Source organism: Lynx canadensis, chromosome D4 (assembly GCF_007474595.2).
Source record: "Lynx canadensis isolate LIC74 chromosome D4, mLynCan4.pri.v2, whole genome shotgun sequence".
NCBI lineage: Eukaryota > Metazoa > Chordata > Mammalia > Carnivora > Felidae > Lynx > Lynx canadensis.
The window spans coordinates 8,712,988-8,728,778 of record NC_044315.2 but is presented as its reverse complement, the minus strand read 5'-3'; the positions used below and the strand labels follow the sequence as shown (position 1 = coordinate 8,728,778).

At 44.4% G+C, this 15,791-nt stretch overlaps 1 long non-coding RNA gene across 7 annotated transcripts in view; it reads right to left on the bottom strand.

The window, feature by feature from the left end:
- LOC115499304 overlaps positions 1-10,193 on the bottom strand; it is a 52,856-nt gene extending 42,663 nt beyond the window's left edge. For all 7 annotated transcript variants that reach the window (XR_004344342.1, XR_004344343.1, XR_004344338.1 and 4 more), the window contains exons 1-2: positions 10,113-10,193; positions 252-483 (exon numbers count right to left, since the gene is read on the bottom strand). This is a non-coding gene — a long non-coding RNA (uncharacterized LOC115499304). The remainder of the gene's footprint in view (positions 1-251; positions 484-10,112) is intronic.
- Between the last annotated feature and the right edge of the window lie 5,598 nt (positions 10,194-15,791).

Genomic DNA, 15,791 nt, shown 5'->3' with positions numbered 1-15,791 from the left:
GAATGGTGCCCCGCCCCCAACATTTCATGTATCCAAGTCCTAAGCCCTGACGTGACTGTACTGGGAAATGCGGCCTTTAAGAAGATAATTAATGTTAAGTGAGATCCTAAGTGTGGGGCCCAAATTCACCAAGGCTTGTGTCCTCGTAACAAGAGACAGGTAGTAGGTGGCATGTACATAGAAAAATTTACTTTAGGTGGACTTCCAAGTCAGATACTGGGAAAAGTATTCAACACACTTAAACCGCTTACCTCTTTGGGCAATCGGAAGCATCAGAACTTGCTGTCTGATGCATGGAATGGCTTATAAAAATCAACCAGTTGCATTTCTAGGAAACTGTTCAGGATATGGACTGTTTTCAGCAATCAGGTATTTCTTCCTCTGAAAATATCAGGAATTCCTCTTTCTCGATTTTCTTTCTTTCTTTCTTTTCTTTCAACTCATTTTCCAAAGTGATGTCCTCCTCTGATATCACCAACTTCCCTAGAGGAAAATACATGCGGCTCAGACACCTGTGTTGTTCTTAAAAATGTTTTGCTTCTGCTATGTACAATGTCTAAAGATACTGGAGGGTCTATGATTTTCCCAAATGGGAAGAATTTGTCCTAGGTCCTATGGAATGGTTTCAGGGACCCTGCTAATGATTCTACTGCTTAATTGCATATTATCTGCAACATACCTAATCCGAACACTGTGATCAGTTCCCACAAATGTGCAGGCAACTAGCTGCAAGCTGCCACCATCAACTCCACTAGAAATTATTTACAATACCTGATGGAACACCATGTGGCTGCATTCTACAGACCTGGGCTTATCCCGCTGGACTATTCCCCATGAGACTTCACCTCTCCAAGGTACCAAACCTTCTACAGAACTCGTTTGAAGTCCTAATGCATGTTCTGTGTTCCATAGAAGTGAACAGAACATGGGCGCCCGGGTGGCTCAGTCGGTTAAGCGTCCAGCTTCAGCTCAGGTCATGATCTCGTGGTTCGTGAGTTTGAGACCCACATTGGGCTCTGTACTGACAGCTCAGAGCCTGGAGCCTGCTTTGGATTCTGCGTCTCCCTCTGTCTCTGCCCCTCCCCAACCTGTGCTCTGTCTCTAATAATACACATATACACATATATATATATATATATATAATACATATATTACATACATATATAAATACATATATGTACTTAATATACATATATATGTATGCTATATATATATATATGTATATATATATATATATGTATGTATTTAAAAAAAGTGAACAGAACTTGGCCCAACTTTTACTAAATTGTCCCCTCCTCCATGACCACCTTCATCATTCCCACTCTTCATTGGAGAGCTGACTTCTGGTCCTTTGGTGGGGGCAGAGAGGGTACACTCCCTGTATCTTCAGATACCCAAAGGACTGTTTATCTTTTACCCATCATAGTATTGCTTTTTCCTTTTCATTTCTCTTTGCCAATGTGTTTCTTTTTTACTATTACAATATTTGCTGCTTACAACCATTTTCCTTTCCCTGTCTGCCACTCCCATTTGTATATTTTTACTTTCTCTTCTCTTTTCTATCTCCTTCTCCTATTGCTTCTTTCATGCTCCCTGGCTTTGGCTGAGCAGAGCTTCCATTCATTCTCAGTTTGGCCCTATGGGGCATGTCTCCTTCTGTCCCTAAAATTGCCTGGAGAAGCTGTGTGTACACACACACACATCTGCACACGTACGTGCGTTTTCCTGGAGCGAGGACTGTGGCAGACCCTATGGATTATCTACACCCCCAACGATTCCCAATTCCCTATGCCCTTGACTTCCAGTGCCACACAGGCCGAGAGGCTGATAATTTTCAGTTTGCCACCTCTCCTTGCTTTGCTCAACGAGAAGGAAAATACCCTTTGTTGAACAAAAAGCAAAGACTCACTAGGAGAACACCCTTTGCCCTTGATTCTTTCCTGTGATTCTTGCCTGGAATGTAGATTATAAAGCATGGCCATAAGCAGCCAGCTGGCAAACATGAGGCTGTGAGCCTGAGAATGAAGGCCTGTACATGAGGCACAAGAGCAGAAAGTTGGAAAGAGCTTTAAGTCTCTGATGGTAACCTTGAGCCACCATCCCAGCTCTGGACAGTTCCACCTCCAGACATATTCTTACATGTTTTGAAACACACACACACACACACCATTTTAAAAAGAAGAGGTAAAAATATCAAGAGAAATTCTAAAATTTTCTTCCTGTTCCCAGATCGATTGCTTTGTAGATGCCCTAGAGGCAAGCATCCTATTTTGACAACCTCTGTTGAATTGCTATTAACAGAGATCAGCAAAAGTTAAACCAGCAATGATGTAGAAGTGGGGGCGTGTGGGTGGGTGGGGGGGGGACACCTGAGTGAGTATAGTCTAAGATAGGGTGGTAGTGTTATAGGTCATTTGTGTTTTATATGTAAATGGCTGGAAGGATGTACGTAGCTGATGGTGACAGCTTTCAACTATTTTGTGTTTGTAGCTCTCTACATCAGCCATGTATTAATTTGCATTAAGAAAAACAAAGAAAAGGAAATGTTATTTTAAATATCCCAGTAGCTCAGGGCGCCTGGGTGGTTCCGTCGGTTGAGCGACCGACTCTTGGTTTTGGTCCTGGTTATGATCTCACGGTTTGTGAGATGGAGCCCCACATCAGGCTCTGTACTGACAGTGTGGAGCCTGCTGGGGATTCTCTCTCTCCCTCCCCCCTGTCTTCCCCCTCCCCTGCTTGGTACACTCTTTCTCTCTCTCTCAAAATAAACAAATAAACTTTTAAAATAAGTAAATATCCCAATGGTTCAATACAGGACCCTCCCTCCCACAATTTCCTTTTTCCTTCCAGGTGGCCCTGTCATGGTGTGGAGTGTCTACCAATCCTGCAGAGATATTCTCCAGGGCCACCCCTTGCTGGTAAGGACAGCCAGGCAGGTGTGGTGGGGGGGACTAGAGAGGAGGGCTCACTGCAGGTGGCCACCAGCCTGCTCTGGGGGGCAGGGGGTGGAATGAAAAAAAGCAACACCCAGCGGAGCATCACCCTTGCTGGCGAGACCACCCTGCCCTGTATCAGTGGGGTTTTCCCCACATTTCATTCTACTTATCACAGACTTGTCCCAATTCCTAGTCTGTCACAGGATGATGGGCGCTTAGCCCTGGAGCACCATCTAGCATGCTCCTGCCTTTCCAGAGACTTAAAGAGCAAGTGCTGAAAGTTAAGGGTATGTCCAAGGTCCAGGAAGTCACATTGGCAGCAGAGTGGGGATCAGAACCCATTTGGTGGCTAACCAGCACCATCACTACCACCCTGACTGCCTTGGGGAATCCTTCTTACAGGCTGGGCATTGCCCTGGGTGCCATCTACATCGTCTCTTAACCTTCTAAAAGCCCCACAAGGTTGATGTTGTCTTCTCCGTTTCACAGTTTAAGAAACTAAGGCTCAGACAGATCACTTGGATTTCCAAGGCTAGAACAAAGCAGAACCAGGAGTGGAACCCAGTTCTTTCTAGCCCTTTCTACCACTTCAGCTGACTCAAAACAGTGTTCGTGTGATCTCTTACACATGTGCCTACAAAGCAGTTTCCCAGAATTCCTCTAGAGGGGTCTTTAGCTATTGGAGTCTCAGGAAATCCATCTCAGGGCCACCTCCCTCTCCCCTTCGGTGCAAAGAATGCTTCCTGAATGAGCCTCTTCTCTCGGCAGCTGGTGATACTTGATTTGATTAACACCCGGGGACCCATCACCAGACGTAAAGATGATGTCTAATTAATTGCTTACATTAAAGAGCTGGCATTTCCTGCATTCGGTTCACACTTCCAGCTTCAATCATGTTTTCGTTTCAGCAATAATATTTACATGATTAGCAAATAGTCGATTCATACTCCAGTGTGGACCTAAGCTGTGTGTGGGACTTCCCTAAGCAGATGTCCTTGACAGGTGTAAAGAAATAGGCTTTTTATTCACAGCAAGAGCCACAAGCAAGCTCTTCTGCTTGTTTTTAAATAAAAAATCATGCTTGGATCAACAAATATTCATTGAGCACTGACCTATTCTGTGTCAGTCATCCCATTTCCAAGGCCCCGCAGGGGCCAAAAAGAAGCACACTCACTAAGAAGTCACATTACACTTAACTGTGTTTTCTTTCTTTCTGTTCCAAGATCTAGATGCATAAATTAGGGAAAGCCACTCTGCATCAGACATCTGAAGCTTCAACAGGCGTTTGCTGGCCTCTCCTGAGATCTTATCAGGCAAGAAGCAGGGGAGTTTGAGATGTGAAATGACTCCCAGGATGTGAATGGGGATCAAACTGAAAAGAAATGATGCGTCACCAGGCTGTCCTATGCAGTATCTTTAATCACAACATGGAAATGACACAGAAAAGCAAGATTCTATCTTCAGACAGCAGGAGATCAGAAGGGCTAAGGCAGCATTTTGGACGACAAAGTTCTTGACAAGGGGTCGAATTCTAACATCATGAAAGTGAGTAGGAACAGATGCCCCAGAACCACCAAAAGCAGTACCACCCAGGGAAGATGTGGCTTCATGGAAGAGGCTTGACTGCAGTCAGCTACAAGCTCAACAAAGGCAAGGGCGTGATGTGTGCCCCGAATCACTAATACGTCCATCTGACTGCATTTTATGAAGTATCTACACTTAGGATTGGGTGAGCCCTGCTCTAATTTTCCCTGGCCCTCCCACAATTATGCAGTGCATTCAACCTAAGGAGGTTGACCATACATCATATTGTTCTAATCAGGACACTGATTTAGAACGAAAGGGATTGCAGGTGTAAATTAAGCCTGGAAAATAGGCATCAGTGAAGAATCCTGGACAAATTGGGGTCCATGTTACCTAGTGGTAGCTAACTGACTTCCAACAGAAGAGGCTTTCTGAGAGCCTATCTGCCTGTACCCATCAGTTTCTGGTTTACACGCCTATTTGTTTTTTGAAAAATTCCACGAAGATAGCAATACGTCCAGTGAAACCCAGCTTCTTTTCTTTGAAAGTGTTATTATTGTGTAAATATATGGTGGCGGCTCTCTTTTGAGAGAAAACTTATTTTATTCAAGTTTGCTACACAAGGATCTGTGTTTCCCTCGGCCTCCTCTGTAGTTGTATGTTTTATATATGCTTTTTCAGGGGACTATTTAGAGGAGAATTCTATCCAGTATTCTCCTTCGTACAAACCAACACAAACACCCTATTACACTGAACGTAAGACACCAATGGTTATAAGATGTATCACTATTATCTGCCATTAAGGAAAAGAAAAAAAACTCCTCCAATTCAACTATACTCCAAACTCCTTCACATCCAGCTCTCCTGGATCACCTTTCAACTCACAATTGGCATGTAGCTCCCATTTCCCATATATTTATGTCTGTGTCATCAAGAGCATCATGAATGCAGCATTTCTATAAAAAAAAAACTCTCCACTATGTTCTCCAGAATTTTCTTCCAAACAAGTAACACTTGATCTGAAGGTTTGATGTTACTTTTTTTTATCTAACCAGCAAATGACAACAGTAGGTTTTCACACAACAACCAGGATTTTATTCTTTCTTCAGATAGTACTTAAATTGTTTGCTGACTGAAATTCTGTCCCATTCTGCCACCATAGAGAACAACCAAATCTGCTCTGCATGGACAATGACAACTATATCCCAAATGGCACTGGGCCAACAGATGCCTGGGATTTTACAATGTGAAGTCTGGATGTTATGGAATAAAATGCAGTAACTCAGTCTGCCTGTGCCCTTCTGTCCCGGGTTATACCCTTTCCCTGATCATCCCCAGTCTGCTTTGCCAGCTGGCTGTGATAACCTCTCTTCTTCTTTATGCTAGCTAAGATTCTCCTCAAGAGCTCTCCTGAGTTTATGCCCAACCTTGACACCCAAACTTTTTACTCTGGAACTCTTCCTAATCTTTTCATTTCAGCTAGCTTTCTGTTTTATGCCCATCAACTGATGCAAGACAAAGCAAAAATGGAAAGGTCAACCAAGATTTTCCATCTCAAAAAAAGACCTGCTTCATCTTTTTTTTTTTTTAACGCTTATTTATATTTGATAGAGAGAGAGAGAGAGAGAGAGAGGCAGAGATTAAGTTAGGGAGGGGAAGAGAGAAAGGGAGATGCAAAATTCGAAACAGCTCCAGGCTCTGAGCTGTCAGCACAGAGCCCAACATGGGGCTCGAACCCACGAACAACGAGATCAAGACCTGAGCCAAAGTCGGATGCTCAACGGACTGAGCCCCCCAGGCACCCCTGCTTCATGTCTGTTTTTATGAAGAAAAGCCACAGCTTGAGAGTAGAGAGGTAGTTCTTAGTTCTGGCTGTGAAGTAAAATAATTTGTAACAATTTTTTAAGAGTAGATTCCAGTGGGCTATCCCAAGACCCACTGACTCAGACTCGAAGGGTTGGGAGCAGAATTGGGGGAAAGAAGGCACTTGTATTTAAAAAGAGCTCCACAGATTGATGTGATATGTCATGTAGGTTGTGAACCATTAGGAGGAGGAGAACATTAGGAACTTTTCAGTTTATGCAGGGACAAGTCTACTGACATCCACCAACACAAATGTGCAGTCAAGAAGACCCAACTCTAAGTGTGCAGGAGAAAACAATTTCTATGGATGGACCCCAATTCTATTCAAAGCATAATATTCACAGCATCCTGTACTCAACATGATTAAACCAAGGGATAGGAAGGATATTGCAAATGACTCGGCATGGGATGGACACGTCACAGTAAGGCAGGAAATAAAGGATGAGATTTTCTTTTTCCAACCTTCCAACAACCCCAAATGCTGCCTGGTCTGAGGCCATAAGGAAGGTGACCTCATCCTCCATTCTCAGGCCACAACTGTATAGGCCCATTTTAGGAAAAAACAACCTGAGCATAATTCTGGTTCTCTGATGGGGAGACAGTCTGTAGCCTTAGAGTGGAAAGTTGTACTGATGAGGGCCTCTCCCCAGAAAATATGCAAAGCTCTGCACTAAAGGACTCAGGAAGAGGTGTTTATGGCTGTGGGAGACACTCTCCCCTTACCTCCATTTTTAGCAAATGTTCTTCTGAATTCTAGGTAAGGTATTACCCCTTCTCGTCTCGGGTAAGTAAATACCCAGTGATTCCACTCTTAGATCTGTGGTTTCTACACTGTGCCAGGGAATGCACAATGCAGTTTCCACACCAAAGCCCAGACCACCCTTGACCTCTTAGGTCCGGGGACCTCTTGCTTATAACCATGAAAGAGTCTGAGACTCTGTCTCCTGTGAATTTCAGCCCAAAGCAGGGGCTGAAAGCAAGAACACAAGAGGCACACATCATTGCAAATCAGTGCTAATGGTTGACATAAATATTTACACTGTACTTACTCTCTTGCTACTACATGAAACACGCATTGTGTGGCAGGCCCTTTATCCACATTATCTCATTTTATCCTCACCATAACCCATGAAGTAGGTTGCATGGTCCACCCCAGTGACAGAAACAGACCCGACTTAAGCCACACCCCCAGGGTCATGCAACAAATAAGGGCTGAATTTAGGAATTAATCCCAGATCTGATCCCCAAGTTGAAGGTCTCTCAAACACTGGTTGCGTTGGAAAGGCAGTGAGGGAGAAGTAATATGGACTGATGGATGGGTAGATGGATAAATATATCATAAATACGCAAAGACACATTTAATAATAGAGTCTATTATACAAGCTAGGTGGTTGTTACATGGGTATTCAGTGAGTGATTCTTGCTGTTTTGGATGTCTGAAAAAGTTTGAAATAAAGCTTTGGAGAAAGAAAAGCAGTGAGGGAATCAAAGCCATGCCAATTAAACATTCTTTCAAGGATGTGTCTCATGCTTCTCTAATTATGAGTTTTGGAATTTTAAATTTAGTTTGACAAATATGTATTGAAACTCTATTATGTACCAGGCCCCAAAATACCTGGCAGCTTAAAATGCTACACGAACGGCAGGTGCCGTGAGGACACAAGACGGAACCCTCCTGGGTTCACACTCAGCAGCTGACACTGACCCAGTCTGCCACCCGAGGCCAACTTCGATAAAGGGCCATAATCAACGCGTAAAGTGCCAAAGGAACACAAGGATGGAAAGGTGGCTGGGAACAAATGACATCTGAATTGGACCTTGGGAGAACACGGAAGAAGTCAAAAGATCTGAACAGTGTTTACTCAAAACACTTCTGTCCCCAAACATATGGGTTTTTTTTCCCTCCACACCAACCAATTCTCTGATACCACCTGGATGTCCCACAATACAATTCACTTCTTTTTTTTAAAAGTTCATTTACTTATTTTGAGGGGGGCGGGCAGAGAATCCCAAGCAGGCTCCATGCTGTTAGCATACAGCATGACACAGGACTCCATCCCACGAACCGTGAGGTCATGACCTTAAAATCAAGAGTCAACACTTAACCGACTGAGTCACCCAGGCGCCCCTGAATTCACTTCTGACACTGTGTGGACTTATCCAGAGCCCACAGGTTAAGGGCTCAATCTCACAAGACTGCCCTCACTTCAGAGGCCGATGGAAGGCTGTGGGGTCTTTGTTACCACGCCAGTGGCACTTGTGAGCACTGGGGATTCTTTCTAACGCCTGCACGCTGGGCTGGTGCATTCGATTCCCACAGGTTCCTTGGACACCTGTACGTTGGACGCCACTTTGCCATTTCTGTTCTGGGAGTTGGCAGTCTCCTTGAGCCCTACAGGAAAGGGAAGGCGACCCAAGGCCTCTGGGGTTTCTGTACCTACTGCTTTCCTCCCCGCACAAAGCCTCTTTCCAGAGGAAGGAGGGGCTCCCAACTTCCAGGAGCTTTCTCTGTCGCTCCTCTTCCCCACCACTTTCTTTCCTTCCCCCTCACCTCCCTACCAACAACTAGGAGCTCCTGCCTCACCTGCATCGAGATGTCTCCCCACCTCCCTGCCTGCACACCTGCAAACCTTCACGTTCTACCAGAGGCCAGCTTTGCTCCAACTCATCTCAACTACTAAGTGCCCTTAGGGTCTTAGCTTTTGAAAATCATAAGACTTCCCTCCCCCCTATTCTTTGGTAAAACTCCATTTTTCCCCATACAGTAAATGATGCCTATATAGGACCTGCGGGTGCAGTGGGGGAGGGGAGGAGGCAGAAGCAACAGCAACTGTCAGAGAGGGAGCATCAGTGAAGATCTTAAAAATGTCATTCCATCAGTGTTCTTACCACCGCCTTTAAATTTGGCTCATCCCTTGAGCAAAGAAGGAAAGGCTCACTCCACACCCTCCTTCCTGCTCTTGTGTCTCAGGAGAATTTCACTTCCACGTGACCTGCTCTAGACTAGAGGTTGAATCCCAAGGTGACTTGAATTCCTAAAGAAGCTGAACCTCACACCTTGAGAGCTGCCTCAGTCTTAGTTACTGCTGACTTTCCAGAGGTTTTCTCAAGAAATGCAGAAGAAGGGGCGCCTGGGTGGCGCAGTCGGTTAAGCGTCCAACTTCAGCCAGGTCATGATCTCGCGGTCCGGGAGTTCGAGCCCCGAGTCAGGCTCTGGGCTGATGGCTCAGAGCCTGGAGCCTGTTTCCGATTCTGTGTCTCCCTCTCTCTCTGCCCCTCCCCTGTTCATGCTCTGTCTCTCTCTGTCCCAAAAAATAAACGTTGAAAAAAAAAAAAAAAGAAATGCAGAAGAAGCCCAAAGCTGCTAATCACCGAAGCATAAAACAGTTTAGAAATATAATGATTTATTTACGTTCAGTGTATGGCTGGTGTGCCCGTGTGTTCTTTAGACAATTATAACACAAGATCCTTAATGTGGGGCCATGTACTTCCCGAGTTTCCTGTACCAGTAATCACCAAGGGGATTCACTATTTCCCATACTGCTACCTGTCCACGTGTGGCTTGTCTCTTGCCCATTTGCAGAAATGTCTCCTTTGATCCCCGTGGCATGCCTTTGACTAGATCCTTTCTTTGGTTTTAGTTCTCTCTCTGGTTCATGTGACAGTCTTGTGTGTCAACCATGAGGTCCAAAGGAGAAATAACTTGTCAGTTAAAAAAAAAAAAAAAGCCAAAAATGCAGATGTTTGAAGAAAATATTAACTGGATTCTTTTCTCCAACAACTACTCACCCCAAATGAGGACTCTATATTAAAAAGGCTCCTGGTTTAGGGGCGCCTGGGTGGCTCAGTCGATTGAACGTCCAACTTCGGCTCAGGTCATGATCTCACTGTTTGTGCGTTGGAGCCCCGCGTTGGGCTCTGTGCTGACAGCTCAGAGCCTGGAGTCTGCTTCGGATTCTCTGTCTGCCTCTCTCTCTCTCTCTGCCCCTCCACTGCTTATGCTCTGTCTCTGTCTCAAAAATAAAAATAAAAACATTAACATATAATAATAAAAAAATAAAAAGCCTCCTGGTTTGAAGTCAATAAATACCCATAAGGCCTATCTCCTACTATACACCCATATAGGTAGGAGCCAGAGATGTCTCTCTCCGTTTAGCAGAAAGAAACTTTCCTGATCACAAATTAAAACTCTCCCTTTTGGCTGTACATTTATCAGCAGACTTGCTCACAATGGTCTCATTAATGATGACTGGGAACAATAAATCATTTCTTCCTACTACAAAGGCTGCTCAAATTAGTTCAAAATGGCAGACCTCCTGTTGAAATGAACCTTCCCTGAGTCAATGATGTTTCTTGGAAAAAAGTATAAGAGGAAGGTTTGCAGTGGGGTGGGACCCACATTTCTAGGATTTAAAGGGGAATATTTAGCAGCATGTGGCTTCATCATCTTACATATTTTTTTAATGTTTATTTATTTTTGAGAGACAGAGACAGAGCATGAGTCAGGGAGAGGCAGAGAGAGAGGGAGACACAGAATCTGAAGCAGGTTCCAGGCTCTGAGCTGTCAGCACGGAGCCCAATGTGGGACTCGAACTCACAAACTGCGAGATCATGACCTGAGCCAAAGTCAGACGCTGAACTGACCCAGGAACCCCTATATATGTTCTTTTTGAAAATTTTTTTAAATGTTCATTTATTTTTGAGACAGAGCAAGTGGGGGAGGGGTAGAGAGAGAGGGAGATAGAGAATCCAAAGCAGGCTCCATATGGTCAGCACAGAGCCTGATGTGGGGATTGAACTCACAAACCGTGAGATAATGACCCGAGTTGAAATTAAGAGTTGGATGCTTAACCGACTGAACCACACAGGCACCCCTATGTTCTTAAACAATATCCAGAAGAAATATTGACCCAAAATGTATTGAATTCTTGTTTATTTTCACCCCAAGAGTTGAATACTGATTATTCCTTTGAGCTTTTATTATTCAATGAAAATAATACAAATACACAGAGTATACATGTGCTCAACACCATACCCTCTCTATTCTTCCTTTCCCTCAGTGATAGAGGAAGCTTCCTTTTATTTCAAGAATACAAATTTAGATCATATGACCAACAAATTCTAACTTGATGTAAACAATACATTGATTGGGCTTTGCAGTTCTGACAACAATAAATCACCAAGAGCTCAAGCAGTGATCATTTTGAATTAGATCCAGAAATCTATCTATTTAACTTGGTAGTCTTCTCCACTGCCTTCTTGGTACTGGACAAAATGCCCAAGAAATTTCCCTCGCAACATCCTCCTCCACGAATAATGCAGATACTTGCAAAAAGTATCCCTCACCTAAAAAGACATTTTGGGAAGCACATGAAGTATTTTAAACTCAAGGCAACATTCAGACCTGTTAAGTATTTTTCAACTCCTCTGAAGACTTCAATAAAGCAAGAAGAATCCATATGCCTCACTCCGTCAGCCTGACTTAAAGGAGTATGAGGCAAGAATCATCCACATGCAGAGTTAAACAATGCAATTTTCCAAGTATACACCTGCTGTGAGAATCAGTAACTTCTTCTCAAACCAGCAAATTGGTTTCAAGTATTTGGTTCACTGGTTTCATCCAACAACCACGGATAAGAGGCCACCTCCGGAGTGAAAGAGAAGGGGGTGATGAATCCTGGCAAAATGTGTTCTCATAAGAATTCCTATGCTTTTTACTGCACGGATGGTATTTGCAAAACTCTTTGGAAAGAACACTGGGTTTAATTTCAGGCAATCCTCTTTGCTGGAATTTTCACAAAAAGCTTTTGCGGAGTGTTCTATGATCTCATTTCAGGAAAACAACTCGTGCTATGGAGCTCTTTCTATAATGTGGTATTTTCTGGATTTTAGATTTTTCTTAACGTTGCAGCCAGATTATTCTTTCAAAAATAAAAGTGATAGTCTCTAGAAAGGTGTATCTGAAGTAACTGGCCTTTCTCCTGAGCCATGCGCTCTGGGAATATTTGTCAGAAAACCTGGTTCTTGAATTAAGAGAATATCTGTGTCCCTTACTCTCAGGCAAGAAGTCTGTGTTTTCTCTTTTCTCCCTTCCTGCCTTGTCATTCCCCAAGCACCATGCACCTTCCTCTTCAGCCAACAATATCTAGTATCACTTCCACAAACTGACTTCACTCTCCTGCTCTCTGAGGGCTTCTGGGCCAATCCCTGCACCTTGGGAAATGCCTTCCCTTTTCTTCCTCTTAGGATAAAATGCTCATGTGGAAACTCGAGCCCAAAGTACAACTACTTCTGTGGTCAAGAGCAAAGAAAGGTCTTTGTCAAGCAGGGTCTTCTGCTTAAGAGGACACACTTTCAAAGGGGACATACACAAGAGGAAAGGGGACCTATCCTAGCCAGTCCTTCCAACCGGTTATGAGCAACTTAATCCCATGGATGGTCCCCAGACCTGCCCTCCATTCCCATCTGCCTATCCCACACTTACCATGAAAATGGCCGACCTTAGAACATGTCTCTCAGAACATCTTGCCTCCACTAGTAACTGGAGTCCTCTTTCCTTCATATTGCCTGTGTCCCTCTCAAGACACACCGAAGCTTAGGAGGTTTCAGGACCTAAAACTACTGTTTTAGAGACACTATGGGTTAACCAGGCCTTTATGGGCTGGCCTAGGAGTCCTACTAACATGAATTATATTTTAGGTACTGATAACCTTATACTCCTACTTGTAAAGGGAGCTTAGAGTTAATAATATTGTTCATCACTAGCCCAGTATCTAAGAGAAACTGAGTTACAAACAACTGAATTATGGAAAACAAGTCTTTGAAAAAAAAATGAGAAAATTGGACTGCTTTTTTGGGGTTTGCTTGCTTTTTCTTTCTTTTCCTCTTTCACATATGTATTCACTCATTAAATATTCATCGATCACCCTCTCAGGGGCCAGGATCAAAGCAGAGATTCCCTGCCCTTGTGGGGCTTACAGCCTACAACAGAGACACAACAAAACAAGGAGAAAAAAGGAAAAGAGAAACCATATCTAGGGCATGTGGGAGAAAGGATGGGAACACAGTGCTCTGCTAGGAGTAACAGGTCTAGTCAGAGAAGCCAAGGAAGGCAGAAAGGAAGGTTCCAGTAGAGAGGACAATGCGTACAAAGTCCCCATAGCCAAAGAAGACTGGTGGGGCCAGGAAATGAATGGAAGCCCACGAGGAACACAGACAGGGAGGGGAGTGGGGGCCATATGAGGCTGGTAGCTGGACAGCCAGGGTCCCTTACAGGGCTTTGTGGGGCAGAGCAAAAGAAAGCCTCTCCAAGTCTTACCTCGAGGAGGTGACACACCAATTGGGCATGTTTAGCAGGCTACTCTAGTCACAGTGTGGAGAAACAATGGTGCCAAGACTGGCCTCTGGCAGTCCACTTACAGAAGGTCATGGCATGAGTCCTTATGAGAAATAATGGCCGCTCAGAGTGGACAGAGACAGACCAAGAGACCACTAAGTGGGAAAAGAGACAGGATTTGGCAGTGGGTTGGATAGGAGGGCTGAAGTTTGGGAAGCACAGAGGAATGACTCTTGGGTTTCTTGTGTATCAATTTGGGCCTTGGCTGTATCATTGACTACTATCTATAATTTTAGGCACTTTCTGTTTTTCTCACCTCATGTTTTTCACCTTGAAGGAAAAAATTTCCTGCTACTTCAAAACTAAAAATGCACGGAAGCCCCTCAGCATTATCCTACCGATCCCCTCAAATCTGTTTTTAATATGGACAATTTCCAAATGATTTCTGTTTATAGTTTTTAATTTTTTTCCATGTTTATTTTTGAGACAAAGACACACACACACACAGAGTGTGAGTGGGGGAGGGACAGAGAGACAGGAAGACACAGCATCCGAAGCAGGTTCCAGGCTCCAAGCCGTCAGCACAGAGCCCGACGCGGGGCTCAAACTCATGGACCGTGAGATCATGAAATGAGCCTAAGTCAGACACCTAACCGACTGAGCCACCCAGGCGCCCCTCTGTTAATAGTTTTTAAACTAGGGGCGCCTGGGTGGCGCAGTCGGTTAAGCGTCCGACTTCAGCCAGGTCACGATCTCGCGGTCCGTGAGTTCGAGCCCCGCGTCAGGCTCCAGGCTGATGGCTCGGAGCCTGGAGCCTGTTTCCGATTCTGTGTCTCCCTCTCACTCTGCCCCTCCCCCGTTCATGCTCTGTCTCTCTCTGTCCTAAAAATAAATAAACATTGAAAAAAAAATTAAAAAAAAAATAGTTTTTAAACTAAATTTGGTCTCTCCCCTTTATCTGGCTTCTCTACATGGTGCGGTTTCCTTCACTGAAATGGGAAATCTGAAATTTTGATATAGTGGTGGAGGATCTTTAGTCACAAATAATTCAATCCAACTCGGACCAACTTTAACACAAAAATAAATTTACTAAGAAGAACACAATCGCGTCTCAAGGCATCGAATAGAACTGCAACCAAGACTCAGAGGCAAACTGAACCTGCCCAGAATTTCTCTCCATATTGTCTGCTCTTCTCTACACAGTGGCTTCAGATTTTGAGCATGTAACTTGAGCTTTCTCCAACCTTCAATCCGTACGACCGCTCTGCGCCAGTCCCCATATTTACATGTTCTGGGTTTTGCCACAGAGACTGACCCTCAGTCCCTCACTGTCTCAATTCCAAATCTCCAGGATGGGAATCGAGCCAGCGATGGTCAGGTGTTTGACCCTGGCCAATGAACTATGGCTGGGGGTGGGTGGGTGCAGGAATTCGGAGAAGAAACAGCCAATGCCAATTCTGAGTTCACAGAGAAGGGAGAATTGTTACAGACTTGGCAGACACCCCATATAGAGGAGGAGAGAAACAATAGCTCCTTTACTTCAATAAACACGTATTGAGCGCCAATCATGTTCCATGATCAGTCCAGGCCTGTGGATACAAAAATAAGCGCAGCAAATTCCTTCTTTAAGCAGCATAACACCCAGCACTGCCTGTGAACACCTTGGCCTCTACTTATATGTGGTCACTTACCTACAGCACATGCCTAAAAACTCACAGCGTACTACAGAGAACCAACACGTATGGCATTCATACCGTGCAACCAACACTTAGCTCTCCTCTTGCCCCACGCCAAAACTTTTGCAGACAGCGGGGCGAAGCTACAAAATTTTATTTCCAGTTGCTGACAGATGCCAACAAGTGGGCAGGAAATAAAATGCAAAACCTATAATGCAGATAACGGTGGCCGTTCCATCTACCATCATTTCATCCGCCTTCAAGGTAAAACGTATCTACCTGTACACTCACCGGGAGAAAAAAATGTTCACCGAACATCTCCAACGCTTCAGACAAGTTTCCAGAGAGGCCCATTCAGCCAGAGCAGACAGCACATCCGACCCCGAGGCCAAAGACCTGGAGCCTGGACACCCCAGCTGTGGGACCCAAGGTGGGTTGTGCACTTGTAAAGTGAGG